Source organism: Muntiacus reevesi, chromosome 5, assembly GCF_963930625.1.
Source record: "Muntiacus reevesi chromosome 5, mMunRee1.1, whole genome shotgun sequence".
Classification (NCBI taxonomy): domain Eukaryota; kingdom Metazoa; phylum Chordata; class Mammalia; order Artiodactyla; family Cervidae; genus Muntiacus; species Muntiacus reevesi.
This window is the reverse complement of record NC_089253.1, coordinates 15,769,653-15,792,142: the sequence shown is the minus strand read 5'-3', so window position 1 is coordinate 15,792,142 and position 22,490 is coordinate 15,769,653. Positions and strand designations below refer to the sequence as shown.

General features: G+C 41.4%; 1 non-coding gene across 1 annotated transcript; it reads right to left on the bottom strand.

Annotated features, from left to right (window-relative positions):
- Positions 1-9,051: 9,051 nt before the first annotated feature.
- LOC136170165 (small nucleolar RNA U13) lies at positions 9,052-9,156 on the bottom strand. The gene has a single exon (XR_010663604.1). It is a non-coding gene; the product is annotated as a small nucleolar RNA U13 (small nucleolar RNA).
- Positions 9,157-22,490: the final 13,334 nt, after the last annotated feature.

Below are 22,490 nucleotides of genomic sequence, written 5' to 3'. Positions count from 1 at the left end.
GAAGGAATTCTGTGGCTACAATTCCACTAAGGGTTTTGAGATATGGATATATGCTGCATTCTGAATGGGCCCATGGCAACCACGAGCATCCTTATAAGAGGGAAACATGAAGAACAAAGATCAAAGAGATTAATGGTGGAGACAGAGGTTGGATTTATGAGGATACAACACAAAAAATTATCGGTAGCTTCTAGAAGTCAAAATAGGCAAGGAGTAAATTCTTTCCTGAAGGCTCCCTTTGTCTACTTGGATTTTGGCCCTGTAAGACTCACTTCAGACTTCTGGCTTCAAAAAAATGTATGATAATCAATTTCTGTCATTTAAAGTCACTAAACTGTGATAATTTGTGATAGCAGTGATAGGAAATTAATACAACTTATCCCAACTTGCTTTTCTAAATTTATCTTCTAGGGTATCTTCCCAGATTAGATTGCACACTCTTCTTCCAATGCTGTGTCATTTTCAGATTCTTGTATTTTGCATGAACATCTGCTTGGATTGCTCATTTCCCCATCTCCATGAGTCCAAAGTCTCCTAAGCTCTCAACTGCCACCTCCTCTTGCTCCCTCTTTTGAATTTTACCTGGTAAGCAAACGCCATCTTTAATTTACCATTTTGTTGAATTCCTACAACGTACCGTCCTCTGATTCTATACTTCATAATCATCATCTTACATAACCATTTCAAGGGGAAGTCCCCGCATGGGTATGTCCATGTGTGGACACCTCAGCCTGCACGTCCACCAAGCCCTGCATTATCCTCTGAAAATTCCTGTCCCTTGACCACATTTCATGTTGAAGAGGTCCACATGCCTGACATGCAGTATTAGCTCAAGAAGACACAGCAGAAGAGGCCCACACAGGCCCAGGACTAGGTGGGCAAGTAACTTTCGGTGTCTGTTTATACAGAGTATTGGCTAGAAGTTGGGCACAGTCTGTGGGTGTGCGTGGCCCCTTGGCCTCACAGGACCTTCACCCTTTGAGAAGGGGCACGGCCAGATGAGGGCCAGAGTAGAACCCTCCTGGTACAAAGCCTGGGGCAAAGTCCTTTCTTCTTTAGGCCTATGGGCAATAAGGATTTAAAGGTTTCATATTTATAACTTATCTCCTCAACTGGTTCTAAGTGAACCACAATCAGAGGAGTGAGTAGAAAGGAAACCGAGTTTACTTCCTGCCTATTGTATGCTTGACACACATGTTCTCTTATTTGAACATGACCTTTCAGAAAGAGGGTGAACACAGATTCAGAAGTGCATTCCAGGTAGAATAAGGCCTTTGGCCAAGGTCACATAAGCAGTAAGTGGTAGGGTTGGGATTTTAACCTTCACCTGTCCAACCTCACCTGCCATGTGCATTCATGTATGCACTCATTTAACTATTTTATTGAGGACCTACTCTGTGGCAAGTATTTCACTCACTCTGGAGATATGATGTGAGAAAATCAGATACTGTCCATGACCTCATGGAGCTTATAGTCTCCTGAGACAGTCATGGAATTGAGTAAAGACATTTCTGTGTGACATTTGCTAATGGAAGTAGAGGTACACAGTCCTTTCTTGATGTCAATGCAAATTGCTAAAGGCAGACGTTAGGATGGTATGACAAGCTGTGGGAAAGAGATTGCTCTCAAGAGTAGGGTAGGACCCAGGACCTCTCAAACCATGTTAGATTGGCCCATTTAGCCACATTTATAGGACTTCCCAAGTTATAGAAATACACTGTCAATATACTTTCCAGAACAACTATGATCTCACATTATACAGTTAATATATAGAGTTTGCTTTTTGTATTTCTCAGAGTAGAATGATCCCTATTAGAAAACTTGCAAGTGTTTGGTAGTGTGATAGAATTAAATTTATTAACTTACTGGGGCATTGAATTTGCTCTATAATTAGTACAACCTTGAAAATTATATTTGGCATGATATTTTGGAAGTGTTTGGGAATAGCATTAACTACTTGAAACCCAATCTCTGTCAGTCAGATTGACACTAGTTTTTGTACTGTTTTTGTTGTTGTTTTTAACAACACACAGGAGTGCAAATATGTCAGATAAGTTGTTCAAGGTCAGACAGCTAATCGAGGACCAGGGAGGATCGGGAGGTAGGAAGGAGGGGTTATAAACTTCTGGCTGCTGAATGTGTTGTGTGTGTGTGTGTGTGTGTGTGTGTGTTCCTTCTCCACTCTGTCTTTCATTTAACATTTCACAAAGACAGAAGAAAAGGCTTTGAGCATCTGCATATGGCGTGAAGAGTGAGTTCAGTGCTGCTTTTAATTGAAAGCTCCAAGGGCCAAGCTTGCAGAGCAGGATAACAGCTGCAGCACTCGCCACTGCCCTGTCACGCTTGTGTCGCCTTAATAGACAGGCTTATTATTTTTTAATTAGGAGCTCCAATGTTTTGTTAAACTGTAAATGTGTCAGGACCTGGGGATTTGGTTATACACTAAACTGTCTTGCATTTAAGCTCCCTGGAAGCTTTTGGGAGACACAGGGTCAGTTTGTAGAAGGCATTTTGTTATTGTGGAATTACAATAGTCAACATTCACTAAGCATGTGCCATTTTCCAGGCATTAGGCTGAATACTATTTGAATTCATGTATTCAACCCAACCAACCAACCAACTAATACATGTTCCTTGAAATCCTATCAGGCCCAGCAGCTGTGTTAGGCGTTTTGGTGGCTAGATCAGTAATGAATGAAGTCCATCTAGACTCAGTTCTCTAGAACATTATAAAAACATAAAATATACATTTATGTAAATGACATAGAAAATGTTCTCTGATTAGCACCGTAAGGGAGGAATAGTTAAGTATCTTTCTCATAGTCTCATTTCTCCCCAGGCTTCCCCCATGTGGGTGCAAAAGACCTCTAGCCATCCATACTCTTGTTCAGGGCACAGATGCTGTGGTTGCTTTGCTTTCTTTCTTTCCTCTCCCCATTCTATCATATTTATCACCAAGTGCTGCCTTTATGACTTCAAAATATACCTCAGAGCCATCTACTCCTGCTGTCCCCCACCTCAGCATAAGCTTCTTGCCTGAACCTCCTTCAATAACTTCTCAGCCAGTATCCCCATCTGCATTCTTGCTCAAAGTCCATTTTTCATACCCTGACCAGTATGATGTTGCTAAACTACAGAGCAGATTGTGCCTCCCTTTCACTGAAGAACCTTTTGTGATACCCTACTGCACCTATTAATGCAGATTATTAAGCCCCTGGCTTATCTGACACTCTTAGTCATTATTCCAACCTTGTTTTGGTTTGTGGCTCAGATGGTAAAGAATCCACCTGTGATACAGGAGACTCAGGTTCGATCTGAGTCAGGAAGATTCCCCTGGAGAAGCGAATGGCAACCCACTCTAGTATTCTTGCCTGGAGAGAATTCCATGGTCAGAGGAGCATGGCAGGCTATAGTCCATGGGGTTGCAAAGAGTCAGATATGACTGAATGACTAACACACATACCACGTAGACTTGCAAGGGCTATGCCCTCTGCCTTGAATGTTTTGCCCGCAGTCAGTACCTGGATGACTACTACATGGTCGTCATTTCTCAGCTAGAATGCTCTTTCTCCATGGAGACCTCCCTAGCTCCCAAGTTAAGTGTGGATATCCAGCTGACCAACAGGCACATGAAAGATGATCAACATTGCCAATTATTAGAGAAATGGAAATAAAACTACAATGAGGTACCATCTCACATCTGTTAGAATAGCCACTATCAAAAAATCTACAAATAATAAATGCTAGAGAGGGTGTGGAGAAAAGGGGACCCTCTTACACTGTTGGTGGGAATGTAAATTGGTAAAGCCATTATGGAAAACAGTATGAAGAGCCCTTAAAAAACTAAAAATCGGACTATCATATGAGCCAGTAATTGCACTCCTGGGCATATATCCAGAAAAGACAAAAATACTAATCCAAAACAATACATGCACCTCAGTGTTCATAGCAGCACTACTTACAATAGCCAACACACGGAAGCAACCTAAGTGCTCACCAACAGAGGAGTGGGTAAAGAATATGTGGTGTATATATACATACATTCATACACACAATGGGAAACAACTCAGCCACAAAAAAGGAATGAGATCATGCCTCTGCAGCAACATAGATGGATCCAGAGATCATCATACTAAGTGAAGAAAGCTAGACAGAGAAAGACAAATATACGATATCACTTGTATGTGGATTCTAAAAAATGATACAAGCGAACTTACTTGCAAAACAGAAACAGAATCGTAGACATAGAAAAGAAATTAATGCTTATCAATGGGGAAGAAAGGGGAGGGATAAATTAGTAGCATGCAATTAACAGATACACATTACTATATATCAAATAAGCATGAGGATTTACTGTACAGAACACATTCAGTAACATAATAATCTGTAATGGAGAATAACTGAAAAATGAATATATATACAATATTTACATGCTGTATACCTGGAACTAATACAATATTATAAATCAACTATCCTTCAGAAACTTTTTTTTTAAAGTAGACCTCTAGTGTGGAGAAAAGGGAACCTTCTTCCACTGTTGGTGGGAATGCAAACTAGTACAGCCACTATGGAGAACAGTGTGGAGATTCCTTAAAAAACTGGAAATAGAACTGCCATATGACCCAGCAATACCACTTCTCGGCATACACACCGAGGAAACCAGAACTGAAAGAGACACATGTACCCCAAAGCAGCACTCTTTACAATAGCCAGGACATAGAAGCAACCTAGATGTCTATTGGCAGACGAATGGATAAGGAAGCTGTGGTACATATACACAATGGAATATTACTCAGCCATTAAAAAGAATGCATTTGAATCAGTTCTAATGAGGTGGATGAAACTGGAGCCTATTATAAAGAGCAAAGTAAGTCAGAAAGAAAAACACCAATACAGTATACTAATGCATATATATGGGATTTAGAAAGATGGAAACAATGACCCTGTATGTGAGACAGCAAAAGAGACACAGATGTAAAGAACAGACTTTTGAACTCTGTAGGAGAAGGCGAGGGTGGGATGATCTGAGAGAATAGCATTGGAACATGTTTATTATCATATGTGAAACAGATCGCCAGTCCAGGTTCGATACATGAGACAGCATGCTCAGGGCTGGTGCACTGGGATGACCCTGAAGGATGGGATGGGGAGGGAGGTGGGAGGGGGGTTCAGGATGGGGGACACATGTACACCCGTGACTGATTCATGTCAGTGTATGGCAAAAACCACTACAATATTATAAAGTAATTAGCCTCCAATTAAAATAAATAAATGAATTAAAAAAAAAAAGCAGACCTCTAAAACAGAAAACAAAGCAGACCTATATTACTTTCCTTTCTAGCATGTTGCTTCTCCTTCATAGCACACACTATGTACTATAATCAAATACACTGCCATGTAATTTTTTGTATATTACATATTTAATGTTCATGTCTTGCACCAGAAAGTCAGCTCTACGTAGCCTCAGTGCCTAGAATAGGCCTTGAGTCACACCTGGCATTCCATAAATATTTGCTGCAGGAATGAAAGAATTAATACATAAACAGAGGCAATGGAACCTCTGTACACTGACAGGAAAGATAGATGCCTTGTGCTGTGGGGAAGTGAGGAGGAAGTTGAATTTTAAGTTTGTTCCTGAAGGATCTAGTCAGAGTAGAGTCACGAGATGACTGTGGAAGGTAATCCAAGCAGAACATACAGATGTAACTGTTTTGTTCTTGACCCTCTTACAGCCATGTGGTGTTTGTTGAATTGCACAACTTCTGATTTCTCTTTTATAAAACATTAACACCAAATTACAAAATACTTCTTCCTTTCTGGGAGCCTTGTGAGAATCCAATGAGATGCAGATTATGAAAATCTTTTGCACATCATCAGGCCATAAGGAGACTTAAAATAGATATATTAAATTTTTTTTAAGATTTAGATTATGTATGTATTATTTGCCGTGTTATCTACCATATAATTTTCTCATCTAGGTGCCCCTCAAATCCCACAGATTACTTTGCTTCTTTGATTTTTCTGTCCTCTGCTGGGAAGCCACTTATTTGGTGAATGCCTTGGAAATATGTGTCCTGCTTTCAGATGAATTTTAGATTTTCTTCTCTAACCTGGTATTGCTGGTTATGCTCTTTGCCTCTGGATATAGTAAGATTTTCCTTGTTTAATGATTATGTTTTGTAAAACCAAAGTAACTAGGCTCACGTGAAGATAATTGTGATCTTGACCTAGTCACTAGGATCTGATAGCATTGTGGGGATGAGAATCTAGAAGGAAAAGCACCTAAGGGAAGAAACTCAAGCATTTCCTTGATTTCTGAGCATCTGTATTGGAATAGCAGCATGAACTGGGTTTGGGGGCTTCAGGAAGTGAACAAACATTTACTTACACTAAATAATGTACTGGGAGCTCTGACACCCTGTAGAATGCATTTAATGTCTCATTATTACCTGTTCAATCCGTTCACTACTAAAAACTACCATGACTTAAGCATCTCTTATGGGGCAGTGATATTAGCATTATGATACACATTTCATGGAGAAAGTCTCTTAGGGCCATGATTCTCACATTTTAGCATTTATCACACCTAGAGGGCTTGTTCATCTATAGACTGTTGAGTTCTCCACCCAGAAGATTCTGAGGTCTAAGGTAGGGTCCAATATTTTCATTTTTAACAAGACTCTTAGGTGTCTCATGGAGCCTATGTATTGGCATCTCTAAAAAGATTCTAAATGCTGCTGCTGCTAGGGACCACATTTTGAGGATTACCGTTTCAGAGGCTCAGAGATTAGTGTCTACAGCTAGAGTGCAGCCAAACAGGGAGTCAGACCTGCACCCATCTGAATCCAAAACTCCTGCTCTTTCCTGCAATATTACACTTGTTCCTTTTAGCAAAGCCTGGACTGTGACTTCCATCAGAGGACTGAAGGGAAGGAAAAAAGGGAAGGAGGAGGGAAAAGGGAAAGAAAGAAGAAGAAACAGCAGCAGGGAAAAGCCCCAGCCTGTTCAGTGATGAGAAGGCTTGGGGATTACCCCGATGTACCTGACATGCCCACCTTGAGACACAGGAGCTGCTGAGCGCAGGACTGAAAGGCCATCGTCCTTTTGAAGTCTTAAATCATCAAAACGGTTAATGACTGGAAGGTCACCAGAGAGCTTTTCTCATGAAAATTGTTTCTGAATGAGATGATATTTCTCTTTGAACCTGAAAACTTGCGGCCTGCCCAAGTATTACAGTCTTGCAAGCCACTTTACTTCTCTGTCAAATCTTTCCTGGCAGAATATCAACAATATTAATAATAATTCCCACCTAACAAAGAGGTCACAAGAATTAAAAACGTAAGCTAGGGTGAATCAGAAAGTGCTTGGCTGACGTGAATTAACCTGGTCCTCTGCTACTTACAAAGGTAGATGTTAAACAAAATTACTGAGGAAGAAATGAATGAATAACACACACACACACATACTGTAAATCAGAGTCACAATTTTGCTGGTAGATGACCTAGCCCAATGGCTCACTACAATATGCCTACTTCATTGCTTGAACTTAAAGGGAGTTGTCTCTCTGTCTTCCTTTTCTCTCTGTGAAGTGGGGCAGGGGTACAAGTCACTGAGAACATAGATTCATCACACCAATGGGTTCCCCTTGTGGTCACAGGTAAAGAGCTGGCTTCAGTAAACTGAATAGGAATGGCAGGCAAAGGTGACATTACAGTATATATGGAAAAAGACACATGTTCTCATTTAAGGAAGCTAAGGGGAGAACCACTTGCTCTGCCCTGAAATTGTCCAAGGAGGCATAGTGACCTCTGCTCTGCACTGGGGAAACAAAATAGCAATTTACTTGCACATGGTTCATGGGAAAATAGCCTTGCGGGGAAATTATTTATGTAGTCAACTTATGTAGGATTGTAAGACAAATTATACTATCAGCAAATGAGGTCAGAGGACCCAGGGAGGGCTGAGGGTGGAAGGAGGGGCTTGCAGGGGACAGTTGGCCTTCATTGTATGTGAACCTTAAAACAGCTAATGACATTTTTGAAAGCGCTGGGTTAAAAATGTATCACTGTTTTTGAAACCCCTGGAGCTAAACCTGGCATTTTATTCTGCATGTGTTTTATATTCACATACAGCCATTTTTGAACTGTAACAGTAAAAATAGCATAACCAGTCATTTTATTAAGAAGCAGGAACACCTGGAGAGTTTTTCAGTTCAGTTTATTCACTCAGTCATGTCTGATTCTTTGTGACCTATGGACTGCAGCACACGAGGCTTCCCTGTCCATCACCAACTCCTGGAATCTACTCAAACTTGAGTCCATCGCACCGGTGATGCCATCCAACCATCTCGTCCTCTGTCATCCCCTTCTCTTCCTGCCTTCAATCTTTCCCAGCATCAGGGTCTTTTAAAATAAGTCAATTCTTTGCATCAGGTGGCCAAAGTATTGGAACTTCAGCTTCAGCACCAGTCCTTCCAATGATTATTCAGGTCTGATTTCCTTTAGGATGGACTGATTGGATCTTCTTGCAGTCCAAGGGACTCTCAAGAGTCTTCCAACACCACAGTTCAAAAGCATCAATTCTTTAGTACTCAGCTTTCTTTAGGAGACTTTTTAGTGTTTATAATATACTTTGTTTTATTGGTCTATGTCTGTGGGTCTCAAATTCAAATGCCGAAAAGGGCCAGGCAGGGAGCATTAACAACCCCACTAGAACTAAACTGAGGATGGGAGAGGGGATGGAGAGGGATGTAGGGAAATGGAGCAAACGCATCCTATCAGAAGGGACAGCTGCTTCTCAGCTCTAACCAATGGAGGGCTGAGTGTTGCCAGACCTTTTGGCTTTCTCAAGAGACACTAGAAACCTAAAACCTTGTGTGATCCTGCATAACGAATAGGTTCAATAATATTGTAATAACTTTGTATGTGGACAGATGGTTACTAGACTTATCACGTGATCATTTCACAAAGTACTCAAGTGTCAGATGACTATGGAACACACCCAGAACTAACATAATATTGTACATCGACTGTATTTCAATTTTTTTTTTCACGTCAGACAGGTAATGTGCCGATGTCGTAACAAGGTTTAGAGAGAGGCACATGTCACGCAGCAGCGTGAACACCCGATCATCATGCTCATGAACTGCAAAAGGATCTCAATTTTTAAAGATTAATAAAAAAGACAAGTAAAGAAAATGACAGAAAAACACCAGGAGTTGGAAAACATCACTGAAGATTAGAACAAATCTCAGTTGCTTCCTGACCTAGGTCTTGGGAGCTTTTCTTGAAGGAGATCAGCAAGAAACATAAACATAAGTCAGTTCTGAAGTGTACCCAGCTGTTTTTGCTTTTTTCCCTAATAAAGTCAGAAAAATGTAAAACAAAAATAACATCTTGGGTGATTTTTGCCTGATTGTTTAATAGTGACTTAAAAAAAAAAAAACACAGAAACCTCCATGAGTGAAATAAAACTCACCTTGGGGTCAAATCTGGATTCAAGAAGTGATGTCTGGTTTATTTGGATGTAAGAATTCATCACCTATGAACAGGGTTCTTAAACCTATAGTCTTTGCCCATAACTTTGTGCTTTTAAGCCAGGCCGGATTTTCTACACACTGACCAGCCAGCACTTTCTCCCTTAGTGAGGGTGAAGGCCAGCCTAGGTCTGTTCACGGGAAGTCTTCTGTGTGCTGGCTATTTATCAGACACCTGTGTGGCTGAGGCCTGGCACCACTGTCTACTATAGCTACATAGCACAAAAGTCAGGAGATGGAAATTTGGTAAAAACTTCTTGAGTGAGACGATGTCTCATATGCCTTGCGGGTTGAGTAATAATAATGACATACAGGTGTTCTGAGCACTAATTATCTGCCAAGCAGCAACCTAAGTGTTTTTACACATATTGGCTCATGAAATCACCATGTAATATACAGTGTGTGTAACATCTTCATTTCAGAGATTATAGACTCACGGGACTAAATGGTTTAGCTAGGGTCAAATGAAACTAGTGACTGACAGATCCAGAATCCAAACTCTAGTAATCTGACAACAGATCTTATAGTCATCATGGTGCATTGACTTTACTTTTGTCAAAAGAAGACACATGGCAAAAAGCCTACAAGCAATAAATGCTGGAGTGGGTGAGGAGAGAAGGGAACCCTCTTACACTGTTGGTGGGAATGCAAACTAGTACAGCCACTATGGAAAACAGTGTGGAGATTTCTTAAAAAACTGGAAATAGAACTGCCATACGACCCAGCAATCCCACTGCTGGGCATGCACACCAAGGAAACCAGAACTGAAAGAGACACGTGTATACCAATGTTCATCACAGCACTGTTTACAATAGCCAGGACATGGAAGCAACCTAGATGCCCATCAGCAGATGAATGGATAAGGAAACTGTGGTACATATACTCAATGGAATATTAATCAGCCATTAAAAAGAATGCATTTGAATCAGTTCTAATGAGGTGGATGAAATTGGAGCCTATTATACAGAGTAAAGTAAGTCAGAAAGAAAAACACCAATACAGTATATTAACACATACATATGGAATTTAAAAAGATGGTAATGGTAACCCTATGTATGAGACAGCAAAAGAGACACAGATGTAAAGAACAGACTTTTGGACTCTGTGGGCAAAGGTGAGGGTGGGATGATCTGAGAGAATGGGATTGAAACATGTATATTACCATATGTGAAACAGATCACCAGTCCAGGTTGGATGCATGAGACAAATGCTTGGGGCTGGTGCGCTGGGAGGACCCAGAGGGATGGGATGGGGAGGGAAGTGGGAGGGGGGATCGGGATGGGGAACACATTTAAATCCATGACTGATTCATGTCAATGTATGGCAAAAACCACTACAATATTGTAAAGTAATTAGCCTCCAATGAAAATAAATAAATTAATTAAAAAAAAAAAAAAAGAAGGCTCATGGGAAAGTCGTGCCTTGCAGAGGGAGGAACATGAGCAGAAGCATGGAAGACGGGAGGTGCAGGCAAGTGTCTGCTAGAATGTCAAGTGTAGGGCGGGAGGTGCGGGAGGTAACCCAGGGAGAAAGAGAATGAGCGTAAGGCTTTTGATAAGATGATCTTCCTCTAGATGCAGTTTAGGACATAGACCTCAGTATGGCAAGACTCCTACAAGAGCCTATTAGACCGCATGTATCTGTAATGATATAGAGTACAGATGGTAAAGAGAAGGTGAGGGGGAGAGGAAACCCTCAAAATGACTGGACTGATTTTCTTGCCTGTTTGGTGGGATGACATCAAAGTCACATTTAATATAACAGAAAAAAAAATGTGACATTTCTGGCAAATATAAATTTGTGGAATAAATAACACCTGTTCCACTTTCTGCTGTTTTATACTAGTAAAATTTCACTCCTGGGCATACATCTGGAGAAAACCAAAATTCAAGAAGATACACCCACTCCAATGTTCACAGTAGCACTGTTTACAATAGCCCAGATGTGGAAGTAACCTAAGTGCCCATCAGCAGGTGAATGGACAAAGATACGGTGTGTGTACACACACACACACACACACACACACACACACACACATAATGGGATACTACTCAGCCACACAAAAGAAATGAGATCACGCCACTTACAGCAACATGGATGTGCCAAGTATCATACTAAGTGAAGTACGTCAGAAAGAGAAATACCATATGATATCCTTTATATGTGGAACATGAAATAATACAAACGAACTTATTCACAAAACAGAAATAGACTCACAGACATAGAAAACAAACCATGGATACCAAAGGGGCAAGGAGGGTGGAATCAGTTAGGGGCTTGGGATTAAAATATATATGCTAATATATATAAAATAGATAACTGACTACTGTGTAACACAGGAAACTACACTCAATATATTGTAATAACCTATAATGGAAGAGAATGTAAAAAAGGAAAAAAAAATATATATGCCTCTGTGTGTGTGTGTGTAATTAAATCATGTTGTTGCATATTTGACACTCACACAGCATTACTAATCAATTACATTTCAATAAAGTTTTTATAAAGGAGAGAGATTCCTCATACACATTTTAAAAATTCTTTTTTATTCTTGTGTACATGAACTTTCCACAAATTCTCTAACTAGAAAGTTTCAGGGACTTAACTCATAGATTATGGAGGAAGCAATGTGGTGATAAGATTAGCGACATGCAGAAGAGGGCAATGGCACCCCACTCCAGTACTCTCGCCTGGAAAATCCCATGGACGGAGGAGCCTGGTGGGCTGCAGTCCATGGGGTCACTAAGAGTCGGACACAACTGAGCGTCTTCACTTTCACTTTTCACTTTCATGCATTGGAGAAGGAAATGGCAACCCACTCCAGTGTTCTTGCCTGGAGAATCCCAGGGATGGGAGAGCCTGGTGGGCTGCCGTCTATGGGGTCGCACAGAGTCAGACATGACTGAAGTGACTTAGCAGCAGCAGCAGCAGAACGGAAACTGACTCATTAGTAGATGACTTATGAAGAAGGACGCATACCCATGAGAAAATCTGATTAAATCTCTGTGACAGGTTCACCCAAGTCCAATATGCTTGGGAAAGGTTAGATCACTGGGGCCTAGCCTCATAGTCCTGAGCACACAACTGGACTACATTTCCGACTTCCTTGCAGCTAGATGTGTGCATGTGGCTGAGTTTTAGCCAATGGAATGTTCATAGAGCAGTGTGTACCACTTCTAGGCTAGACCATAAAAATCCTACCATCCATGTTTTTTCTTTCTCTTCTGGTTTCAGGTGAATGGACATAATGATTTGGAAGTCACACGCTGAACAAAATAACAGGAGTCTGAGTCCCTGAGTCACCTTATGGAGGAGAGATGCTTACCAATCAAGCATTATTTGCATTTTACCCCTTTGAGAAACAAACCATCTAAGTACCTAAGATTTGGAAGTTTCTGTTAAAGCAGCTACACTGACTCACCTAATACTAGTCACTGATTTCATTTTTTAAGCAAGTAGAGGGATTTTGCAAAGTTAGAAGTCCATCAGGATAAATTATGCCATCAGCTGGGAAGGTGATCAGGAAACTGAACTCAGTAAAGATAGATTTTTCTGAACTGAGAAAAGGTAAATGTTAAGAGCAACTAGAATTATTCTATTGCTTTCTAAGCCTGGGTAAAACATTTTTCAATGACATCTAAATATCTTGCTCCACTGCTGTGGTCATTAGGCATTATTCTGATAATCAGTTGGCTTTTATAGAAGAAAAATCATGGACTTTGGGGCATGAACCCGACTTTGCTGCACACCCACTGAGAGATCTTCAGTTACTTCCTCTCTTACAATCTTAGTTCCATCTTCTATAAAATGGAGATACTAAAATACTATCTGAAAATGATGGAGTAAATCCTCTTATTCCACATTTACCAACCCTGTGACCAAGAGAAAACTGGCTCTCAGTTCTCTCGTATATAAAATAGTGAAGTGAAGTGAAGTGAAGTCGCTCAGCCGTGTCTGACTCTTTGTGACTCCATGGACTATAGCCTACCAGGATCCTCAGTCCATGGGATTTTCCAGGCAAGTGTACTGGAGTGGGTTGCCATTTCCTTCTCCAGGGGATCTTCCTGACCCAGGGATCAAACCTGAGTCTCCCGCATTGTAGGCAGATGCCTTACCGTCTGAGCTACCAGGGAAGCATATATAAAATAGGGAGAGTATTATTCCATTGGGTTATTGTAAGGTTGAATTAGTGATGCCGCTCTGTGTGTACTGAGCACTCAATGCACTGTTTTGAGGGCTATTGTTATTAGTTTTTCTGGCTTTGGATGCTCCACCTCCCAAGAGCCTCAAAGAAGAGCCAAGAAAACCAGGCTGTAATTACTGCTGGCATTGCTGGTACTTGTAATATTTAAACACTGCCTCTAATTCTATGTTGAAATGTAAACACTGAATGCTGTTTGGGTTTTTGTTGTTGCTGTCTTGCTAAAATGATATACATCTTGGAGAAGTCTTTAAAGGCTCAAGCCTCTCTTTCAGCCCGAGCCTGCCTCCACATGAAATAATGAATTCCTTTATTTATTCACCTTGACTTAATTAACAATAACGACCACTCTTTCTATTTGCTCTTTCCCCTTTGTGTGCCCGATGAGGTGCTGTAGACAGAACATTTTTAATGTGCACTTTTCCCTTTCAGGCCCTCATGTCTCAGTTCACGCTCTATATACTGTAGAGGGCAGAGTGTTGGAGCCATTGACCAGATAAGGGGGACCTTGCAATACTATCTTATCTTTGCTAGGCCATATCTGCTTATCTCAAAGGAAGAGAAGGAACAAAAGAGTTTCTAAGGTCCTCATTCTGACCTTTTAGAACTAATATATCTTGTATTTGCTCATTCACTTATTCACTGAATAAGCATTGATTTCATCTCAGGCGTAGGTCTTCATGGCAGTAATTTACTTGCTGCCAGATAGCTGCTTGTTTACACCTCAGCACTGCAGACACAGATATAAAATGGCATCATCTCTGTCTTGAGCAGCTCACTGTCTTGTAGGACAGATACAAGTAGATAGTTACACCATAACAGCCAGTTGCCACAATGGAGGCTTACACAAGTTTTAGAAGATCAACATGAGTATCAGAGTTACTGTGTCCGGAAATGGATTAGGGAGGGGCACACTCATTGACAATCTTTAAAGCAAATGAGAGGTTAATTGAATTATTAATGTATGGTCCTCCTACCCTCCAGAAATCAGAGATTAATGCAGAAACACAGATAAATAATCATAATTCAATATGTCAAATTCTGTAATAAAAAAATAAACCATCTATTAATACATACAGAGGAAGAAGCAAGTAGTTTGGCTCAGGCTACTATCCCTTTTAGCTGTGAAATTGATTAATATAAAATAAATGTGGAGGAAATTAGCTAAGGTATATAGTTTTAAAATAATAAATGATATGACTATTTATTGAAGGTTATATGCTAGACATTGTGCCAGGTATAACTCAGTGCTACACAAGATACTTCTTCCAACTTAAGATGTTAGGAATGGAGCCCACACAAAAGGAAACAAATTTGTCAAGAATTTAAAGCCAGCGAACCAGACGTTTTTGTCCTAGAACCTCCACTTATTAGCTGTGAACACAGAAAACCCCTTGACCTCTCAAACTCATTTTCCTAGTGTGCAAAATGGAACAATACATATGAGAGAGTAGTGTAACGGACAAGATTCAAATAAAATAAGGGTTTGTGAAAGTGCGTTGTGGGCTGTTAAGGACTCTGCACATGTTACTGATTATCAAAATTAAGAAAGAGGGTATTGTTTGTGTTTAACTGAAATAAGAGAAGGCAATGATTTCCACATACAGTGACTCATCTATCCTCAGGGCTTCAAGGCCGTGTATTCACTAATGACTCCCAATCTCTTCTTCCTAATTAGTATCCTTTTTTTTCAACTGATGATCAATAACAACCGCCTTTTAGACTTCCCCACTTGGCCTTCTTCCCAGCACTTCATACTTGCCATGGGAAAAATTTAACTTCTTCCTCTCCCGCCTCTCTTCTTACTCCAAATTTCCCATCATGGTAAACCGTTCCCAAACCAGAACCCTGTCCGCTCTTAGCTCCCCATTCATTGGTCGTTGGTCATCAAGTTTTGGAAAGTTCTCAAGTTATCCCCATATTCTATCCCCTGCTTCTTTCTGACATCATCATCTCTTCTTGAGCTACTGCAATAGTTCCTTCAGTGGTACCACTGTGCCACTGAGATTCTACACTCTTCCCCATCCATCCACCCATCCACTCTCCTGTGGCCTGGGTTATCGTTCCTGAATGAAAACTTGACCAAGTCACTCATATTCTTAAAAGACTTCAGTGATTCCTCATGGCCTACTGAATATTCCAAGCCTACAAAGTGAAAGTAAAAGTGAAGGTCGCTCAGTCGTATCTGACTCTGTGACCCCATGGACTATACAGTCCATGGAATTCTCCAGGCCAGAATACTGGAGTGGGTAGCTTTTCCTTTCTTCAAGGGATCTTTCCAACCCAGGGATTGAACCCAGACTTGCTGCATTGCGGGCCGATTCTTTACCAGCTGGCCCACAAGGGAAGCCCCAAGCCTCCAAGGAGAACCACAGTAATCTTCATAACATGGACCCTGCCTCCCTTTCGTCTCAGTTTACCAGTTCCTTATTCACCAAGCTACTTATATTGAACTACTTATTTCTCTTCTCTGCACTTCTTCTACTGGCCCCAAACTCTCTCTTCTCTTTGTTTGCCAGTCATTCTTATTTAAATCCAGGCTTACCTCAAGTATTACTTCCAAGAAGGAATTCTTGGAATTCTTATGTACTTCCCTATACATGCATCTAAGCATGGACTAGCTCTTGCTTTTCTCCATGCTCCAACATCTAGCCTAGGGCCAGTACTCATCAGCTACTCAACTGGCTGGTGGCCTCTGGATGCTAAGAAGACCCCTTCTTGGAGTCTACGGCCATAATCACACATCTATAGAGAAATATTCTGATAAATATTTTCTATCAAATTTAGCAAGTTTTCTGATACTTTCAAAATAATAGGACCTTGGGATTTTGAAGAGGATTGAGGAAAGGAAGGAAGGAAGAAGGAATCAGACAAGGAGGAAGGAAAAAGGGAAAAAGGGAAAGAAAATAGAGAAAGACATAAGGAGAATGTAGGGCAGGAAGAAAGAGGTAGAACAAATTATCATGGAAACTGGGGGAAAGAGAAATGCCTTTAATATCTTAAAAAGTGTCTGAAAATCTTGTGAACAGGGGATTGTGTATTTTTTATCTGATCACAAAGCAGACCCTTTGAAAAGATGCACTCTCACCCAGATCTAGTGCTTCTGATATCCCTCTGATACCACAATCCTAATTTGTACTCGTCCCAACATTTCATCTGTCACTGCTTAAGAAGCCCTTCTGATGACACCATCTTGCCCATTCCTGGAGCTGAGGGTTGTCCTGTTCATCTGGCCACTGGCAGTGGCATCACTGGGTGAAGATCTGTAAACATAGGGGCTGAGTGAAAATGTGTTCTCATGCTTTGTAGCATTTAAAACAGAAGTTTTATAAGTATAGCTCAGATTTCATCAATTTAGGACTAAAATAAAGATATGCTCTGATTTTGTTGTTGTACTTATTGTTATTGCTTGTTTCTTTTTTTTTTTTAAACTCAAACCCAAGTCTTATGAAATCTCATTAGTTCTATGGACTCCTCCCTAGTGGCCCCCCATTACTTATGGAAATTCCCCAGTAGTACCTCTCATGTGTCCATAGAGAAATGTAATTTCTCCATGTAACTCTCCTCTCCTGGACCCCACTCACCTCAGTGTACTGTCTGGGGCTAAACTCTAGTTAAAGAAGACACCAGCCCTCAGAAAAAGCCTCTAATGTTTACAGAGAACAATGAACACAATTCGTTGTCATGATTCTGTTTATATGCTTACCTAGGAAGGTGATCCTGTATTAACTCTTATCTTGGCGGCTGGGGCCCGTGTAGGAGCATGGCTGATGGTGCAGAAACCAAGGCTACTTTGGCACTTCTAGCACATTATTAGCTACGGAAAGTACTGATGACTTCAGAGGAGGCAGAAGACACATGTAGAAACAAAAGATTATTGGCCCCGACAGCAGAAATATACAAGTGATCCAGATTACTCACACTAAGCTAATTGGTGTGCTATGGTGCATACATTAGTTTTAATTATGTCACTTGTATAGACAGACACAGTTATGCTGATCAGCTATTTACCTGAATTTCAAAGGAGAATGGATCTACCTCTTACTTTCCGAATGGGTGCCATAAGTTGTTATCTGAGAACTGCTGGCATTATTCTTAATTTGCCTCTTAGGCCTAACAACAGCATTGGGGAGACTGAAGTTAGAAACTAAGAAATATGCTTACTGGCAACACTGGAGAAATCTTTATCTCTATCACTGTTAAAATTTTTCAAAAATTCTCGTCTGAGACAGATTAATGACTTTTCATCCAAGATTAGTGGCTATGATACTTTTGAACATCTCCTCTGGCATTGGGACTTTATGATATTCTAGAAGCTATCTTTTCATCCATTCCTCTGTCCATCTACCCATCCATCCATCCATCCATCCATCCATCCATCCACACACCTACCCACCCATCATTTACTGAACAGTCACCAAGTTTAAGGACTTGCACTTTTCAATAGGGGAATGAAAATATGCACAAAATACACATGCCCTCAAGAAACTTTCAGCCTATGTCTGGTGGGAAACAGACATATAAACAGAACTAGACATATAGGAGGAGGATTTAGCCAGGTTACTAGGTGGGAGGGGGCATAGAAATGTATGAACACAGTTATCAGAGTAGGAAAATGCAATTCATTCCTGCTGTTTCATAGCTGGACCAATGATCCACATCATGGAGCTGAGTTTGGAGGTATTTGTAAAGATCAGTGGATGGAGACTTTAGTTTGACTTTGGGTCAAGCTCTTTGAGTAAGCCACTTAGTTTTCTCCTCAAGAGAGAAGCTTCTGCAAGAAGAATTAGCTAGCTGACAGCCTCCAGTTGCCACACTTTGGGGTTCACACTGAGACCTCTTCTTCCAGAGATTCTCCCAGGCAGAGTCTGAGCATGGCAGGGTTATAGGAGCGGGGACATTTCTGTCCAACACAGGACACTTCCAAAGGTCCGTCTTCGCCCTCAGGCTCCCCGGTGGCCTGGCCAGGACTTTCTCAGAGCTACCCTGGAGACTTCAGCACTTCCTTCTCAATCCTCCTTTCTCCCCTTCCCCTTACACAGGTGTCAGATCAGCACAACAGTCTGATGCTCTCAGCCCAAACCACTGTCTCTTCCTCTCATCCCTCAGAGGTACTTCCTTCCACCAATCTTTGACATTTCTCTTTCTGTCCTGGTGTCTCCTTCCTAGGGAAGATGAACTCACTCAGACTCAGTACAGTGTGTCAATTTTTTGAACGAAAGCCAATGAGAAGCCACTGAAGGGTTTTGCACCAGGATAAACATGATAAAAACATTATAGAAAGATTACTCTGGCCATTGTGCTGAGGACCAATTCAGAAAGGGTGAGATGCGAGGCAATGAGACCCATGATAAATAAGAAAAAAAAATGAGGACTTTAGATGGGGCGATATCAGAGGGCAGAGGGGCAAAGAAGTTAGAAGAGAGACAACAGAGGTAGAAACAAGAGTCTTTGCTGATCACTGGTTGTCCACTGCAGCAGAGGGGGACAGTCAGGTGATGGGTGCCTCTAACTGTCAAGCAGGACCACATTCCCAGTCTGCAGGAACTCTTGGGAGGTGGCTTGCTATTGGGTAATCCTCCTGTGAAGCTGAAACTATTAGTCACTCAGTCATGTCTGACTCTTTGTGACCCCGACTGTAGCCCGCCAGGCTCCTCTATCCATAAAATTCTACAGGCAAAAATACTGAAGTGCATAGCCATTGCCTTCTCCAGGGAATCTTTATGACCCATGAATCAAACCTGGATCTCCAGCATTATAGGTGGACTCTTTACTGTCTGAGGCATCAGGGAAGCTGATGTGAAATGTGGCAAAAGCAGGACATTGGCTATACTCTTTCTGCCCTGCTTCCCTTCCACTGGGATAGACTCTGGAAAAGGAGACACTGAAGGGGGTCCATGGAGGGTGAGCTGAAGACTTGGGAAACTCAGCCCTCTGCTGGGTGAACACCACTCTTGGCAGGAAGAGATATACTTTGAAGCCGTGGCAGTGGTCTCAGCCTTTCCAACAAAAGGTGCTACAAGGATGAAGGACACTTTATTCATTTCCTAGGTCTACCATAACAAAGGACCCCGAATGACGTGGCTTAGAGCAACAGAAATGTAAGTTCCCACAGTTTGTAAGTTACAAGTCTGAAATCAAGGTGTTGGCCGGGCTGTTCTCTCCTCACTGAAGACTGAAGGGAAGAATCTCTTCCTTACTTCTCCCCATCTTCTGGCGGCGGCCAGCAGCCCTTGGCTTGCCGCTCCATGACCCCAATCTCTGCCTCCGTCATCGCCCAGGGCTCTCCCTGTGTGTCTTTACATCACCTTCCTTTTGAGGCTCTTCTCTTCTTACAAGGCTGCCAGGCATATTGCCTGAAGGGCCCATCTTACCTGGGGTCTCATGATGAGGTTAAGATGACCTCATCTTATTATATCACTATGGACTCTACTTCCTAAGAAGTTTACATTCTGAGGTTCCAGAAGGACCTGAATTGTTTTGGGGGGACAGTGTTCAACTCAGCTCAGAAGCCCCAGGTAGAAGCTTACCAAGACGCTTTACCCTTCACTGAGCTACTTGGAAACCCCATTGTTATCTTATGAGATTGTGAAAACTGTTGTTAACAAGTATAACTAGATCTAACATCTAATTTTGGCTACAATTCCTTCCCATGCCACCAGTGCCAGCTCGTGTGTCTTTGTGACCACACCGGGCCCACCCAAACATTTCTGTTGAGGTGCAGAAAGACTGGGTCAGTTACAGCCAGCTAAACAGGGCTCTCTTACAGTTATCAGCTCACATGGCAGAGGATCTGCCCTTGAGACTTTCTCTCAAGATTTCCATCACTTTTCTTCCCCCCACAACCTTAGCCAAGGCCAAGGGGGCTGGGAGTGTTAGGCTAACTGTCCAATTTCCTTTCTGCTACTTAGACATTTATTTCCTTTCCCTGTTGCTTGACAGCATCTGTCTTACTTGATCAAGCTTTGTTATTTTGCTATGAATGAAATGGAAAACTTTGATAATTTAGAGAATAATTCTCCTTTTTTTTTCTTTACTTCTGATAAATCTGAACATCAAGATTATTGTCTTTTAAAGAACTTGAAACAATCTGGATTTGACTCAAAATTAAGCTATTATCCCTTTGTTATCGGTAGTATCAGTTCTTGAGGAAGGCACTGGTCCAGTGACTGTAGCATCCAGTCTTAACAACCTTTTCCTCTGTCTCCATTTAAGGGCCAGGTGAGCCAGCTACTCATCTTCCCTCTGTGCCTTGTAGCCTCAGGTAGCCAAGGACTCAGTTTTTCCACATAGGCAGAAGACTGCTGGGGTATTATAGGAAAGTTTTTGGTTTTCTTTGTAGAAAAGAAAGATGTGACTGGCACCTCTTCCCCACTTCCTTCCTGAATTAAATTAAGGATGATACGCTGAATGCTGGAGCAGCAGTTTGGGGAATTCAAAGAAGAGGTCAACAGGATGCTATTGAACCAAGGTGTTCCAGCATCTACCTCCAACTTCTTATGTTAGAAAAGGCAACCTCTAAGCTTCAAGTCACAGAAAATGAGAAGTGCAATAGATGAATTCTGAAGTCTTCTTGCCAAAGCAACAAATACAATGGATGTAATTCATGAGGGCCTCCAAACAAAAGGACGTGATGAAAGCTACTTTTGTTTCACATCTCCAAAATATACCCACACTCTTATCATTCAGAAATAGGTGTCTTAGTCAAGACTGATTTTGAAAATTTGGTATGAATGTAAATGGGATACAGAAAATGTAGACAGAATAAAAATATGTTAGGACAGGATAGTCAATTGGGAAGTGAAATTTGAAGTTTTGAGTCTCTACAAGTGGAACGCCGTATTTACTTTGGGGACAAGGTTCTTCTCTCTTTGCTTTAGGATAAATTATCAGAATGGATCTCACTTAACACTGGGACTCTCTGAGGTAAGCATTATATTTTAAAAAACACAAATTAAATAGGCCCTTTAGTAATGCAAATGTGAAGCCCTTGCCTCCCCTTTGTCTTGGGACAGCAAGAAGCTACTAGGAACCTGCAGGCAGCTGTTACATTTGGGATCAGAAATTGTGTCTTTAAGCTGAAATTGTGTTTGGAAGCTGCTTTCTCGCTTTATTTTTTCCTTTCTCTTATAAAATTGTTGCAGTAAATGAGTAGGAAGGAGAGGCAGAAGGCCCTAGGCAGACTCAGGGGCTTACAGCCCTGCTATCTAAGTGTAGCCCAGAGCTGGCAAGGGGGCTTTCATGTCACCTCTGGGCAGACCCTGGTGCTGATCCAACATAACTGGGAGTGGCATCTTTAGAGCAATGGGAGAGAGCACTCGTGACAGAGACCCAAGTGTTTCGAAGAAACATAACCTCTGATAGCAGCAATAAAGAGGCTCTTTTAGCTGACTTTAAGAAGAGGAAGAACATGGTCTCTGGTCTCACTGTGGCAGGAAGACTGGTCATGAGCACAAACCCGTGGGAGGCTTTGGAGCTCCCAGAAACAACAGAGGACACGGTGCAGGGTAGATTGGGGTCTGGCAGCCACACTGCTAGAGTCTTTATGACTTGGAGTATTATTATCATGATGACCTTGCTTTTTGTTGCAGGGATATACCTATTACAAAAGCATTTAGAAAACAGTAACAATATTTAAAACATCTCTAATGGTGCATTGCAACAGTATTCCCAGTTTGTTTTGCCTCTTTATAAGCACACATTTTGCCCATGTAACATTGCACTTCCTTTCTTCTAGATCAGCCACCAGCTAGC